The sequence below is a fragment of the Diceros bicornis genome, chromosome 5, assembly GCF_020826845.1.
Source record: "Diceros bicornis minor isolate mBicDic1 chromosome 5, mDicBic1.mat.cur, whole genome shotgun sequence".
Taxonomy (NCBI): domain Eukaryota; kingdom Metazoa; phylum Chordata; class Mammalia; order Perissodactyla; family Rhinocerotidae; genus Diceros; species Diceros bicornis.
In genome coordinates, this window is record NC_080744.1 from 18,595,175 (window position 1) to 18,611,533 (window position 16,359).

General features: G+C 39.1%; 1 protein-coding gene and 1 non-coding gene across 4 annotated transcripts in view; one reads left to right on the forward strand and one right to left on the reverse strand.

The window, feature by feature from the left end:
• Positions 1-16,359, forward strand: part of PRKD1 (protein kinase D1) — a 295,550-nt gene that overhangs the window by 76,386 nt on the left and 202,805 nt on the right. The gene's annotated exons all lie outside the window — the stretch shown is intronic.
• LOC131406710 (U6 spliceosomal RNA) lies at positions 14,870-14,972 on the reverse strand. The gene has a single exon (XR_009220332.1). It is a non-coding gene; the product is annotated as a U6 spliceosomal RNA (small nuclear RNA).

Genomic DNA, 16,359 nt, shown 5'->3' on the forward strand with positions numbered 1-16,359 from the left:
AATATTATGTTATGCTAGGCTTCATGCCTAAGAGTAATTCCTTAAAAGAATGCTTCTTGTTATATCAAGAGCAGCTAGAAACAAACAAACATACATACAAACAAACATTTTTTTCCCTCCAAATTAGAAATTTTGTGTAAAATACTTAGGTTTAAAAAAAACGTAATAAAGGAAAGTTAAAAAAAGGGAGTGAAAATACCCCGTAGGATACTTGAATGATGGATACATGTCATTATATATTTTGCATAAATATAATTATCACCCATAGAATGGGCTATACCAAGAGTGAACCCTAAGGTAAGCTATGGACTTTGGGTGATAATGATTTGTGCATGTAGGTTCATCACTTGTAACAAATGTACCACTTCGGTGGGGGATGTTGGTAGTGGGGGAGGGTATACATATGTCGGGGCAGGGGGTATATGAGAAATCTCTGTACCTTACTCTCAGTTTTGCTGTGAACCTAAAACTGATCTAAAGAAATAAAGTCTTTAAATTAAAAAAAAGTAAAAAGTTTTAAAAGCACACTGTGACATTCTTCCCTATTAAGTTTGTATAAGGCAGTTTATTTTGGTTCCTACTTAAGAAAGATTTGATAGTGAACTACCTGAAAGGTCTTGTAATGGATCTTCTTTATTTTAAGGATGGACCTTATTCTGGTTATCTATTGCTGTATAACAAATCATCCCAAAAGTTAGTGACATAAAACAACACGTTTTTTTTATTATGTTTTAGATTCTATAGGTCAGGATTAAGAAAGGGCACAGGGAGCTTTTTGTGTCTGTTCCATGATGTCTGGGGTCTCAGCTAGGAAAACTCGAATAGCTGGGGACTGGAATCATCTGGAGGCTTCTTTAGTCCCATGTCTGCTCCTGGGGAGGTATGATTGAAGACTATATATGTCCACGCCACGTGGTTTGTGTTCCTCACAACATGGTGGCTAGTTTCTAAGAGGGGTCTCCTAAGAGGGAGAGTCCCAAAAGGGAGAATTCCAAGAAAGCCAGGAGAAGGTCCATTGTCTCTTAAGGACAAGCCTAGGAAGTTACATACCATTGTTTCCACTGCACCCTATTGGTTGAAGCAATAACAAGCCTGTCCAGACTTCAGGGAGAGGGATGTAGACCCCACTTCTTGATGGGGGAGTGTTGACAAAATATTGGTGGTCCTATTTGGAAAGTTGCAGTTAACAACAGTTCAGTCTTTAAAATCCTACTTGATATAACATGACTAAAATGTAAATCAAACTATGTCAACTATCCCTTTAAATTCTTTAATGACTACCTCTTTGGGGATTAGGTCCAAACCTTGTTATAAACTTGTTAAAAACAGTCTTTCATGATCTGGCAAGTACCTACTTCTCCTTCTCTATCCCATTGAAATTTATGCTGCTTTTACTAGAGAGAATTTTCCCTGCCTCATGGCAGTGACTCCTCACAAACACTCACACACACACACAAACACACACGTTCAAAGGTATGACTCTATGACTCTTTGCCTGACCAGTTGCTACTTCTTGTTGCCCATCAAGTGTCAGTTCAAATATCACTTTTTCAGACCTCGTCTCTGCCACACGTACCCCTTTCTATGCATACTGCTGTCAGAGCCCTCGTGACATTGTAAAGAAACCATCTTTTTATATATTATTTTCCCCTTTGGACTGTGTTAAGTCTTCATCCTTATTTCACCAGGAAGCACCTGTCACGTTTCCTGGCACATGTAATCTGAGAAAATCTTTCCTCCGAAACACAGAAGAGAACACTCAACTTTGAATTCCTCCTTAAGGAAAACTGGAGCCCCACTAGATTTTAGGACCAAAAGTGTTATTTCTCTTTGGAAAATGCTCAGACTCGATAAAATTGTAAAAGGTGGATATTCCAGTGCTCCCATGGGATACAGCATTTATCTGAAAGGATCCCCTGTCGAGGTGATTCATTCTCTGGCTTTTTCAGTATGAACTGACAAGTGGATGACTACTGAGTTGGCATCCTGTTGGATTAAATAATATGTTGTTATCATTACTGACAAATGCTGGGATATTTGCAATCACAAGGCTCTCTAATTTTGTGTGTGTGTGTGTGTGTGTGTGTGCGAGGAAGATCAGCACTGAGCTAACATCTGATGCCAATCCTCCTCTTTTTGCTGAGGAAGATTGACCCTGGGCTGACATTCGTGCCCATCTTCCTCTACTTTATATGGGACGCTGCCACAGCATGGCTCGACAAGCGGTGCATCGGTGCGCGCCCGGATCTGAACCTGTGAACCCTTGGGCCGCCGAAGTGGAGCGTGTGCGCTTAACTGCTATGCCACCAGGCTGGGCCCAAGGCTCTCTAATTTTTTTAAAATCCTAAACAAGATACATCCTCAAGTATCTATCTGGAATTTCATATGGTTGGTTGTATAACTATCTCCAAGTCACCTAGAATGGCAACCAGTTAAAGAATGTACTTAATAGAGTTTCTGGTAGAGTAATTTCATCGGTATCATGAATAAATTTCTTGTATATGAATATATTCTGTTGGCGTCAGTCAGCTTGTTTGTTTTTCAAGTAACATTTTGAGAGGTCATTTGATCCATAGGTTATAATTGGAGAGACTAACGTTGTGCCTGATTATTGGTATAGGGTCCTGAACAGAAAGTGATATTGACTCTAAATTGACTTCACGATGCTAGATCTTGTTTAGCAGGGAAGGGAAGGAGCCACCATGTCCTGGTGCTACTTAAAAAATGGTGATTAGGGTTTTGAAGGGGGATGAGAGAGTTGAGAATCAAGTTTATTTTTTAAATCATTTTGGTTGTTCAAAACGATAAAATATAGGTCTTACCTTTAATTTTTGTAAATGGAAAATTGTGAAAGCTTGTTTTGGAAACTTGGACAAAACATTATTTAGTTTAGTCTGCTACCGCTAAGTTTGCTCCTTGTAGACTTTGGCAGCAGGTAGCGAGTGTGACAGAGGCTGTTTCTCTGAAATGAATAAAGGAACATTAGAACATTCAGATCCTATTACTTTCATTTAAGACCTTTCCAAATACAGAATTGCTGCACCCTCACCATAGCTGATAACTCACTTAAAATTCACACAAACTGATTAAAAAATGCAAGGGCGTCAAGCACTGCATTCCAGCTGTGTGAATTCTGATTATACTGAATGCATGCAGTGTGTGTCCGCAGAATGTGTCAGCGTGTGGAGAACTGGGGGAGTTTGTAAGGCTTAACCTCAGAGTTCTGAAATTGAGCATTTGGAGAGCCAAAATACACAATGGAAAATACACACAATCTTGCTGTTTCCAATTAGGAGCGGGCTCCTGTTTCTTAGACTTCAGCAGGTGGCTATTCATCATTAAGATGAAAAATGTTTATTAATGTGAATATGATATTTTGGAATGTTTACAATTTGGAATCAAAGACTAAAAATCTGTTGTTTTCTCTTCCATCAACAGTTTATCATGGTCTCATGTGAATGTTTCTGTCCTCTGACTTGTTACTTAAGAGCTTTACAAAAGTGGACTTGACCTTCTTCCTTTTTTATGTCAGCTCTTGGGTTATGTAATCGGGGTGAGTGCCCCACTAAAGAGTGTTTTGTATTTGATCCAGTTTACTAGGTAGTACAAAGGAAGTGGTGATGTGGTATTCATTCAATGATTTTGTCATTTGTATCAATCAATTTGATGGGATTAGGACCCATGGTATTTTAAAATTATAAACTTTGTTTACATTTATTAATCACATATATACTTTAATATGTTTGAATTTGAATGGGTTTTATATAGAATAATTATGAACACATAGGCTATGGAAATAACTAACATTAAAAATAGCTTCGGAATCCACTTGTGATAGTTACTTACCGTGTATCAAAATGGGATATTTGTGATATTCTCTGTTCACAGACTGGCAAGTAATCATTGAAATGCAAACCACACACATGCATAATGAAAAATTATGGAATTCCCTAATGTTGTTTTCATTTACAGTGTCAAAATGGAAAATCAAGAAGGAAGGAATATTTAGTGAGTGCCTATGGGGTACCAAGTGTTAGGCTTAGTTTATTTACATAGTATATTCAGTTATTTTTATCTGAATTCTCAGCAAAGTAAGTAACTTGTCCAAGGTCATCCAGCCTGTAAATCTGGGAATTCAGGTCTGTTTGAATTCATTTGTGACTTTTAAACCTAACTGCACTGTTTCCAATCCTGAATTAGTATTTTGTGTCATTTACTTTTGGCATAACTTTAAAATTTCCTTAGAGAATATATATATTTTTTGATATCTTCATTCTTCACAGAAATATCGAGCTCTTCTTTAGTCAGATGTCCCTTTAAGAATGTGGTGGGACTGAATCAAGTACTGTGGGAGTATTTTCTTAGTAGCAAGAATCAGTAAAGAATGCCCCTTTTACATCCTAGCTGTTTGTGGGATATTCCCTAAACAGAATAGTTTCCAGATATGCATGAACAAAACCCAGGATTCTGTACTTAGAGCAACATTTTAAAAAATGTTGATGAAAATCTAGATATCATGGACCTAAAGTAAAGGGCAGGACATGAGCGGCCTGCAAACCTAGTGATTGCTGTCTTCCTCTGGAAGCTAAGGATCTCTCAGCATGAGATTTTATTTATAAACAATACTGTTTCTCTTACAGGAGGTTCATCATAAGGTCATCCTTTTGACTGTCCAGATTGAAGTACTAAAATAATTATCGCTCTATTAACATGCTAGACCAACAGCAAAGCCATTTTGGGTCTGAGCCTTTATTTGCTGAGTTAGAAAGGCATAAAGTGAATATTGACCCAAGAGAAATATTCACAAAATGAAAAACAAGGTTGTGCAATGCACATAGAATAAAATTCATATCATTTCTGGAGCAAAGAAGCCACTTGAAGGATTCTGTATGAATCGTACCTACGTCATTCGTTTTGAAGCTACTGAACTTGATCTGTGACTGATTTTTTTCTATAGCTCATGTGTAATGACTACTTGCAGTCAGATGACTGGGTGTTATTTATTCAAATGATTGTACAAGAAAAACAGATTGCTTTCTGTGGTGACCTGGGAGGCCAAGACCGTTGAAGATCTGGGCAGTACATTAATCATGAAATTTAAAAAGGAAAAAAACTTATATAGAGAACAGATTGGTTCGTGGAGTAACTTGGTTGTGAAATGTGCTTGCTCTGCTGAGTTACTGACTACAGGTCTCACTGTTTCTGTGAGCGGATAGATGATTGCACCAGGCTGGTGGTCGCTGTGGGTGATGAAGGGGAAGTGTTTAAAAGGTTGCTCTGACTGTGAGTGTGTGTGTTTGAGGAAGTTGTGTGTGAGTGTGTGTGTGTACACACACACACTCTCACTTGAGCATCTGCGGGCATTCTATGTGGAGGATGCTTGTTGTTTAACCAAGAATCACTTGGCATTGACTCCGTTGAAATCAGAAGTTTGCATTATTTTGCCCATGGTTTATTATCATATTTTTCCCATCAACAATTTTTAAAAGAAGAGTGAATGTGTTCAAGAATTAGTTTGTGAACCTTTTTTCTTTTTCTTTTTTTTTTTAAAGGAGATTTTTGTTTTGTTTTGTTTTGTTTTTTAGGAAGATTGGCTCTGTGCTAACATCTGTTGCCGATCTTCCTCTTTTTTTTTTTTTTCTCCCCAAAGCCCCAGTACATAGTTGTGTATCATAGTTGTAGAGTTGTAGCTCTTCTATATGGAACGCCACCTCAGCATGGCTTGATGAGTATGTCTGTGCCCAGGATCTGAACCAGTGAACCCTGGGCCGCTGCAGCGGAATGCGCGAACTTAATTGCTACGCCTCCGGGCAGGCCCCTGTGAACCCTTTTTGCTTTGTGTTGCTTTATAAGCCTTGCGTGGCTATAAAGGTTCTAGTGTGTCCATGATTATGCTTCCTTTTAAAATAAAGTCCTTTGTTTAATTTTGCACTTCAGTGTAAGAAGAGAGTGAAGAGAATAACTTGAACTATACTCTCAAGTCACTGCCTCATTCAGATGTAGTAGAAAATTGGGGCTAGTATAATAATCAGGACATAGCAAACCCTGTGGTGCCTAACAGACCTCAGTGAATGTATGTTGAATGTTGGTTGAACTGTGGTCACTGGGTGTCTTATCTATATACAAGTACCGTGTAATCCCAGTTACCATATAATTCTCCCTTCTCTTGGCTTGTTTTCTTTCTGATTATCTTTAAATGTCTGTCCTTAACTGTCTTCTCAATCTACAGTTTTCCTTAGGGAACACAAGAGAACTATCTCGTATATAAACATCATCAATATGACTCTAGCGTCTTTACATTTACCCTAACTTCTCTCCTGAACTTCAGTGTATTTCCCATAATCCTAAATTCTGTATTGAACATCTCTAAGCATACTACACTGGAATTTCAAACTCAATCACTGTTAATGACATCACTGTTAATGACCCTGGAGTTTAAGGTAGAAAGCTGCATCACCTTAACCCTCTATCCCTACCACATCTCATCGTACACAATCATTTGGATGCTGAGCTCTGCTCCTTCTAATTCCTTAAATGTCTCTTGCCTTGTTGATGTTGGCTCAGTTCAAGCTCTGATCACCACACTTGAAGACTGTTGCAATTACATGTGAGCTGTTGTTGATTCCTATCTTTTCTTGATAATACATGCTTGACATTTCAACCAGAATTGTCTTTCTACAACAAAAATTTTATTACGTAAATTTTCCTGTTGAAAATATTCTACCATTCTCTCCACAGGATTACCTTGTAGTTCCTTAGCGTGCTAGACAAGGCCATTCAGGATCTGGCTCTAAAGCCAGGAGATGCTGTGCTCCCAGCCATACTGATCCCCTCATTTTTCAGTGAAAACAGCTTACGCTTTCATGACTCTAGGCCATTGTCTTATGTTATTAGCTGCTTTTACCTGGAATTCCCTTCTCACTTCTTTTCCTGTCAGCTGGGGAAGCACTTACTCATCCTTAATGTTCCTTTCCCTGACACAGAGTGAATATTAATTGAATAACTGAATGAAGCTAAGTCCCACCTGTTCATTAAGTCCTTCTCAGAACATTTGATATACACCTTTATCACGGCAGCATTTCATAGATTCTATTGTAATTACAGAATTATGTATCTTTTTCTTCTTAGGTTGTGAGTTCCTTAAGATTAGTGTCAAAGCTTATATCTTTCTCTTCCTACCACATAGCCTAGCGCTGCACATAGTAGGCACTAAGTAAATAGTCACTGAGGGGCCGGCCCCGTGGCTTAGTGGTTAAGTGCACGTGCTCCGCTACTGGTGGCCCGGGTTCGGATCCCGGGCGCGCACAGACGCACCGCTTCTCCGGCCATGCTGAGGCCATGTCCCACATACAGCAACTAGAAGGATGTGCAGCTATGACATACAACTATCTACTGGGGCTTTGGGGGGAAAAAAAAAAAGGAGGAGGATTGGCAATATATGTTAGCGCAGAGCCGGTCTTCCTCAGCAAAAAGAGGAGGATTAGCGTGGATGTTAGCTCAGGGCTGATCTTCCTCCAAAAAAAAAAAAAAAAGTAAATAGTCACTGAGTCAGACCACTGGAGTTATACCCATAAGGTGTTGCCCCTGGATTGGTGGGGTGGATGAACCTTATTTCCAGGGCTGATCGGGGGTGGCTTAGTGATCCTGCAACCGTTGTGTTTATGATGGATGTGCCTCATCTTCTCGTTGTGGAGACTGAGTTTATAGTGACTAAGGAACTGGAGTGTATCCAAGAGTGCCATTTTGGCGAGACCTTAGTGTTAGAAATGACTGGTGCTCCACGTGGACCAAGGTCTTTTGAGACTGGAATGTCTGTGATAGTCTGTAACGTAATGTCAGTACTTCGAGGGCAGGTTTCAGGGACTCTGTGCTTCTGTGTCCTGTAAAGAGTGCGCTCAATCCATGCTTCTGCTTCATGTCAATAGTTTTTATTGTTGCCTTTTTTTTTTTTTACTTTTTATTAGGAAATAATTTCAAATTCACAGAAAATTTGCAAACAATAAAAATAATACAAAGAACGCCCCTCTAGCTTTTGCCCAGATTTGCCTAAACATATTAGCCCATTTGCCTTTCCCTCATTGTCATGCTTTTTTCCCCCTGAACCATCTGAGGATGTTATGTAACACGGGCCTTTGCATCCATCTGCTGCAGTGTGTATTTCCTAAGGATCGGGTATTCGTTCATACAACTAGAGTATAATTATCAACCTCAAGAAATTTATCACTGATAAAATACTTTATTCTGTCATTCGTATTAAGTTTTATCAATGGAGTCAATAACCTCCTTTAGAGCACTTTCTCCGCTCCGGTGTGGATCCAGCTGAGGGTCAGGTGGTGCATTTGGTGCTTATGTCTCTTCACTCTCCTCTGATATGGACATTTCCAGAGCATTTCTTTGTATTTATGACATTGACTTTTGAGGAATACAGTGTACCCCACCCTCTTTTTTTAGTAGAACATTCCTTATTTTGGGGGTTTGATAGGTCAGTAGATTTTTCTTAAACTTATAGATAGTTGGATTTGAGCTAATTGGTTATTACCACATCTAACATTAAAACTATTATTACTTAATTTTCTTTGAGTAAATTGATATTATTTGTGAAACTTCACACAGAAGTAAAGCAGATCCTTCAAAAAATGTTTATATCCAAAAGAAGCAGATTGAATAAATCAATTTTTGGTAAATAAAATGGTTCTTTCTGGTGTACTACAAGAAAAGAAAAAAAATGCCTACTATTGGGTTTTCATTGATACTAAAACTGAACATAAATAATTGTATTGGAGAACAGATAAAAATTTTATTTTATTTTGAAGAAAGAGGAAGTATTTACTTTAAATGAAATATTCTTTTCAGTAGTAGAAATTTTAAATGCCAAGCAGATTGAGTTTACCTCCAGTTCCATATGTTGACCAATTAATTGATATTAAGTCTTTAAGTAAGAGCTTTGCTGTTACATTGAGGAAAGTGTGCTATTTTGACTATAGGTACTTATAGATTAATTCCTTGGAGAATAAAACCCTCAAGGTATTAAAACATAATACATGAATATTTAATAGATAACAAATATTTAGAATGTTTAAACAAGAAAGTAAATTAGCATCGAGTTAAACAAGCTGCTATGGAGATTTATTAACTATTGGAGAGAATTGTGTGGTGTGGTGTTTCTGTTTGTTGTTGTTTGTCATCTGTTCTGCCATCTCAGCTAAACTCATGAATTCAGAAGCAGCCTGGGCTTATTTCCACAACATTCAGACCTTACTGTGCATTTACGTTGGCTTACAATATGCTTCTCTCTTCTTTCCAAGCCTGGTCGTCTCTCATTTTCACACCCTAGGTGCCCTGCGCAGCCACGCACACAGTGCAGGCAAATTGTCGTGAGCAGCCAGGTAAAAGGGATGCTGTCAAATGCCATTTCTTTAAACTTTAATTTGTTTTTCTCTCTTCGTTGTTTATGATAACCTCCTAGAAACTTGAAAATAGCATTTCCTTCCCTGCTGTTTTTGTCATTTGTGTTTGGAAGTCAGTTTTTTTCCATGAAAAATAATTTATGTTGCCTTTAACTGAGGAGGAAAAAAACTCCAAAGCTGTACACTTTTTACTTTCCTCTATAATCAAGATGTTTTCTTTTCTTTCTTTACTTGATTTTCTAGTGGAGTTTATGAGAAGAGTTAAGGAAGCAGTGGCCAGCAGAAGCAGAATAAGGCAGTTATTATGAACGTGGACTCTGAACTCTTACTGTCTGGCTTCAAATCTTGGCCTAAGCAGTTTACTAGCGAATGGTCTTGGGAAAGTTGCTCCATCTCTATGTTCCTCTACATTCTCATCTGTAAAATGGGATTTATGTAACAGTACCTACTCATAAAGTTATTATGAGGATTTATAGAGTTAATATTTATAAAATACTTAAAATAGTGCCTAGAATATGGTCAGTGGTATGTGTTTGTTAAAAAAAAAAACAAATATCTTCACCTTCCCCAATCTTACTACACTCATCCTTTTTCCTTATGCTATGCCTTAGTAGAAAGCAGAATTCACAGCTCTTCAGCGGGTCCTCAGAGAAGTAGGGGGCCCCTAATTGAAGAACCCTAGATCATTTTTGAAATACAGTCTTTTCAAAAGTTGCAATGTGTTGATTTGCCACTCATCCTTGTGCTTTGGCTTGGTTGAGAGAGGGCATATTAAAAGGCTAAATATGTTTATTCACCCCTGGACTTCACACATAGCATGTCTTCATTTTGCTTTAGAAGGAGCGCCACTCTATAGTTCTTGCGAGGAATGTTTATTTTAGTTTAAAATTTCACAGATGTCATGTATGTAAACTTGAAAGAAAACACATTTTCAAAGGTGATCCTAGGAGATATATCCTCATTCTTAAAACAACCAAAATATCCCCAAACCCCCAGCTAGCATGAAAGTAGAGTATATAAACGTATATTTAAAAAAATTAGTTGTAAACCTTCAGATGTCTTTTTTATTATGTACTTAAAGTGAATGTAGTTAAAGTGAATCATTTTTGAAGCCTAGTAGGTCACCAGTAGTTTATTTTATACTGAAAGTAGCAAGAGAGAAAACAAGATCTCTTGGACTGCCAGGAATTTGGGGGCATTTTAATGTGTGGCTCCATTTTTAGTAATCATAGGGTTACATGGAATAGATTATTTACTTTATCGAGGACATAATATCCTGGATGACAACTGTCTTAGTCAGTTCGGGCTGCTATAACAAATTACCATAGACTGGGAGGCTTAAACAACAGACATTTGTTTCTCACGGTTCTGGAGGCTGGGAAGTCCAAGATCAAGGTGCGGGCAGTTTCAGGTCTTGGTGAGGGCCTTCTTCTCGGTTTGCAGATGGCCATCTTCTTGCCATGTCCTTACTGGCAAGGAGAGCAAGCTCTCTTGTGTCTCTGCTGATAAGGGCGTTAATCCCAACATGTGGGCTCCACCCTCTTGACCTAGTCACCTCGCAAAGGCCCCACCTCCTAATACCATCACATTGGGGATTCAAGTTGTAAGATATGAATTTTGGGAAATACAAACATTCAGTTCATAGCAACGACTTTTACGCACCATTGAAATATAGAACTGTAAGCAAAGCTCAAGAAGCCCTAAAACAACATCTTCACACAGGCAGTCAGAGTTCATATAAACTTCTGAAGATCACTAAGGATGTGGCTGAGGATATCTATTTATTAGAAAAAGAAATCACCCAGCACTTACGGGCAGTGGATCATTAAAAGAAGTTCATATGTTGGACCGTGAATGATGAGAACTAAAAAAGCAGATAACTTGGTAAATTATTTAAATGTTGCATTCATGGGTAACAATTTTGCCATTAATTATGTTATCATATAAATTTCATAACAATAGATTTAAGGAAGAATAAAACATATTTTAAAAACGAATGAAAATCAGCTCCATACTTCCATGTTTCTATTGTTGTTCCTGAATGTGTGGCTCATGGATAGTTCTTGTATGAGGCAGTGGTGGTAGCTCCGAGAAGCTGGCTTTCTCTCTGTGCTGATTTCTATAAACTGTTGATAAAAAGCTTCTAAGAGGAGTGTTGATTAACTGCTGACATGGCTATGTTCTGTTCCTTAAAGTGTTCCCTTTTGCTTACACCTACCCTGAGGGTAGAAATATTTTTTTAAGTTAAGGAAGAAATGAGTATTATTAATATATAGAAAACAGACACCACGTTTAAACTGGTAGACGTAAGAGCTATTATAATTTCTGTAGTTTACCTGGAGATAAAGATGAGGTCTGGAGTTGTGCTGTATGAGAAGCACAGTTGGAAGTGTTGAGTGGACTTTGAGTCCCCTTCAAGACTTCTAAAGTACATACATTCTTAATGTTCTCCTGGGAAGAACCCTGAGACGAGAAGACATGTTCCATTATCCAGACAGGTGGATGTTTCATGAAGCTGAATCCTTAGTGAATGTTCCAGTGCATCGTTCTATAAATTGTTCCAGGCTCTCTAGTTAAGTACCACTTGGATTAATGTTTAGATTGTTATCAATAAATTTCTCCCCCGTTTTCTGTTTCCTCTTTTCACATTCAGATCTGAGGTTATGCTAAAGGCTTGTATTTTGTACTTGGATTTTTCCTATCATTGTCATATTTATCATCTTGCTCTCAACAATTTCCCTCTAGGGGACATTTTGAAACTGAATTTCTGGAATGGAGAGGTGAGAATATGCTGGAAGGATCTAATCATGAAACTCTCTATGGTATTCATGTTAACTATGATGTACTAGTGGATTAGAAAGAAATAGCTAATTACCATCTGTTGGATTTATCTTAAATAATTTAGCTATTTCTAATGGTAGTTTTGCCATGTCATGATTAATCATTTAATATTGTAGTAGTTTGCAGTCAACTGTGGTAATTTTTCTTTCATGATTAAAAGGTCATTGATGCACTCTTTTTAGTAGCTTTTTAGCTTTAAAGGTAGTGAGAAATCTCTCAAAAAGAGGTTGGACGAGGAGCAGGGGAAGTGGCAGCCGCAGTTGATTTGAAGGGCATATTTTAGAACACTAGTTTTTGAGAATCAACACAAAACACTTTGCATTGTTCATCTCTGTTAAATCAGGTGTTTTGCCATCTTCTTTTAGATTGGTATTTATTTAAATATTAAGCTCTCCTTTACTGTTTCTGTAGTGACACAATTCAAGTTGGCTCTTACCTGTATTTTCCTTAGTCATTAAAAATTTTGCATGCGGTTAAATTTCATGAAATATAATTAGCTTAGTTTTGAGTGCTGAGGAATCCATGAGAGACTAGAACCGAGTCAAGGTTTTTGTGGTGAGTAGATACAAAGCTGTGTTTGTATCGGTGCCAGCAATGGAGGCAGCAGGGAATCACCGAGACGGGCACGCAGCCAGCCTGGGAGCCGAGCCTGCGCCGAGTGCAGAGGGTTTTGAATGTACCTTTAGAAGTATGTCGAAGCCAGGTGTGTGCGTACTGCGTGAGGGCACATGCAGACATCAGAGTGAGCTGTTCAGAACTTGAAGGCCCAAGATGGGACAGGGAAAAGCCCAGTTCCTTAGTATACTGGCCCAATCAGGAGCCTAGGAATCTGCTGGAACTTGAGATTGCCAGAACAAAACTAGGGCCCCTCGAGCGAGGAGACATTGATAGTCAGCCAGCGCTGCTCTTCTGCCTTGGGAGGTACTTAAGTGCTTTTTGTTAGACTCGCAGGCTCAGAGCTTGGCTAGACAAAGACTCAGTAATTTGCCACACCTGGCAAACGCTGACACACATATCCACATCTGACTGGTGCTGACAGTGGTTCATTATGTCATAGGGGAGCCCGATACAGTCAAGTGAGGTCATGAGCAAAGTGCTGTGATATTTATGTTTGTGATGCCTCCCCTTCTACTTTGATATTTTAGCTCTAAAATAAGGCTGAAAGGGAAGTTAACTAGTAAAGAGAAAAAAGCCAGGTTGGAGAAAGTCTGTACATATCCATTCATTCATTCAGCCTTTCATTCAACAAATATTTTGTGAATGCCTTGGTATGTAATTACCCAAACCGAATGAATATTCATTCGTCTTTGAAATTCAAATTCCATTTTACTAATGAACAGACCAGTGTTTTACCCAGAGGTACAGAGTGAGCAGTGGCAAACTTAATTTGGATTCCAAACTTCTTTCTTTGTTTAATCAGTGCTTCAGGTCTCTGCAAAGACCTGGCTGAAACCAAAGGTGGGTTTATCTTGGCAGTGAGCATTGTCTGACAGAGCAAGAAATAATAATTGAATGCATAATTTGTATTGAGTTGGTGCTAAGCAGTTGAGGGGTCAGAGTGGGAACAGGCTGTTGTGGTTGATATAAATGGCTCAAGTCTATGAGGATTTCGAACGTGCTAGGCTCTGTGGTGTTACTTCTATTACCTCATTTAATGTAGTCAAAGTAGAAGTAGGTGCCCTTTTGAGCAGTCTCTGTCTCTGAGGCCCTGCACACTTGGCCACACCTTTTCCTCTAGGACTGTGACAAGATTGATCCCCTTCAGGCATTTGCCCATGTACGTAGTCCTAAAAAGCAACATAGAATTCTCACCCAGCTCAGTTCGTTGGGAACTCAGCCTGGAGAATTCAAATTTTCTCTATTATATTTTTGATATTTCAGTACCTGACCGGCAAGATGTTTTGTCTTTTGTGTATAAAAATTAAGTAACTGTACCAGCATCAAAGATGTACTTTCAGTTGTAAATTGTATACAGATCGCCTTTCTGGATGCAAGAATTAACATTTTAAAGTTGATTTTGTGCCATTCCACATCCACTTGTCTCTCCCTTTTGTGAATAAAGACATGCTTTTGTGTAGACAGTTTCAGTTTCCAAAGTATTTTTATAGTTTCTAGACTGTGTTTTCATTTTATCTTAAATAGATAAGAGAAGTTTCAGCAAGAAATATAGCTGAATGCATTCCTTTTGATAGTATACTGTGCGGTTAACATGCTGATTGCAGATTTCGTATTCTAGCTAGTCATTAAAGGATTACTTCTTTATGTCATATCAAAGTCAAATTATATTCAATTTAATGTTCTGAATATATCCAGGTATAGGTAGTTGTAGTAATGATCTCCTGTGTGCTGTATTTTGTCCATTTGATAGGCCTTGGATCTTTTTTTAAATTGAGATAATTACAATATACAGTTGTAAGAAATAATACAGAATTCTCTTGTACACTTTATATACAGTTTCTCCCAGTGGTAACATTTTGTAAAACTATAGTATAGTGTCACCACTAGGATACTGTCATGGATATAATCTACCTTTCCCAGTTTTCCTCAGATTTTCCCCTTTTTACGTATACGTGTGTGTGTGTGTGTGTGTATGTATGCATATATATTCTGTTCTATGAAATAAAAATATGGAGCACATAATGAATTTGTGTGTCATCTTTGTGCAGGGGCCGCACTGATGTCTCTGTTGTCCAATTTTAGCATATATGCTGCGGAAGCGAGCACAGGCCTTGTGTTTCATATGAATCAGGACTGGCTTCATGGGCCTGTGACCAGGGCAGTTGGTTGGGGTTTAACGCTCTGACTTGGCTGTCTGGAAATCCTTCGCTTTGTGTTGAATTCGTGTTTTGTAAGTGAAGCCTGAGGGGATAGTGGCCTGCCCCCGCTGCTCTGGAAGCCTTGGCTCGGTGACCGCCTCCTTGGGATGAGTTCTCTACTTCTCTCCACTGCTCTGTCCCCCACCTCCTAGGGCCCCAAGCCCTGCTGGCCTCTTCCTCCTTCCTTCTCCTGCCCCACAACTGCTGCTGCCTTCAGCCCCTGGCAGGGAAGGATCGGGGTTTGGAGCAAGAGCCCAGGACATTTCAGGACATTGATGTGGCCGTCCCCATCCGGGAGTGCCACGGTGGATGCCTCAGTAGGGCGAGCCCCTTATCCACTCCAATCTAGGTCCCTAACACATCCTTTCCTAGAGACTGCAGTACTCCTGGGGGTCACCTGTCTGCCTGTGGGTTGGGGGGTGGTGAACTGTGGGAAGGGAGATGCCTGCCTTGGCTTCCTCTGCCCTAGTTGGTGTGCAGAGCGTTGTTCTGGAGGCTGGAGAGAGGGAGAACTCAATACCTAGTGAATGCGCGGTTTGTATGCACTGGGGGGCACCTGTGGAGCAGAAGGTCTGCGCTCACCCGGCAGGTACCCCTGTGTCTGAGGGATCACGACATTGAATAGCAAATCAACAACACCATGGCAGGTTGAGAGAAACTGCAGACAAAGAAAAAATCTTGATATTTTAGTACCTTTAGTGGAACTTTTCCTCTGCCTTTTGAACAGGGGACCCCGCGATTTCATCTTGCACGGGGCCCTGCAAATTATGCAGCCCATTCTGATAGGCATAGTGTTATCTTCAGCAATCATTTACTATACACAGTGCCCACTTGTTTTCACTGCATCATCCTATATTTGCCTCAAATTTCAGTGACATAATAAGAAGATATTCAGTGAGACTGTGTGGGGACTAGAGCAGCACAAAACCCATAATGATATAAATATGTGGTGGAAAATTACAATAAAACCCTCACATCTTCCACTTTAATTTTGCCTCAAGGAAATGGCAAAATGCCCAGCTGGCGATAACCAGTTCCAAATGAGCTGCCAAAACTGCTAGGTGCTGAAATATATAGTTTGTTGCTTTTCCCCATTTTGGTGCTTGACTATAGGTTTTGAGGTTGGTGTTTTAAAGCCAGAGCAGGTGCCTGCCACCTGGAAGCATTTTCTTAAGTGCCTTGCTAATATCAACACAATGAGACCTATTGAAGTGTATTTTTAAATAACATTGAAACTGCTTTACATGTGTATACATGTCTATTGAAATGCAATCATAAATAGGCCCTAAAATGTT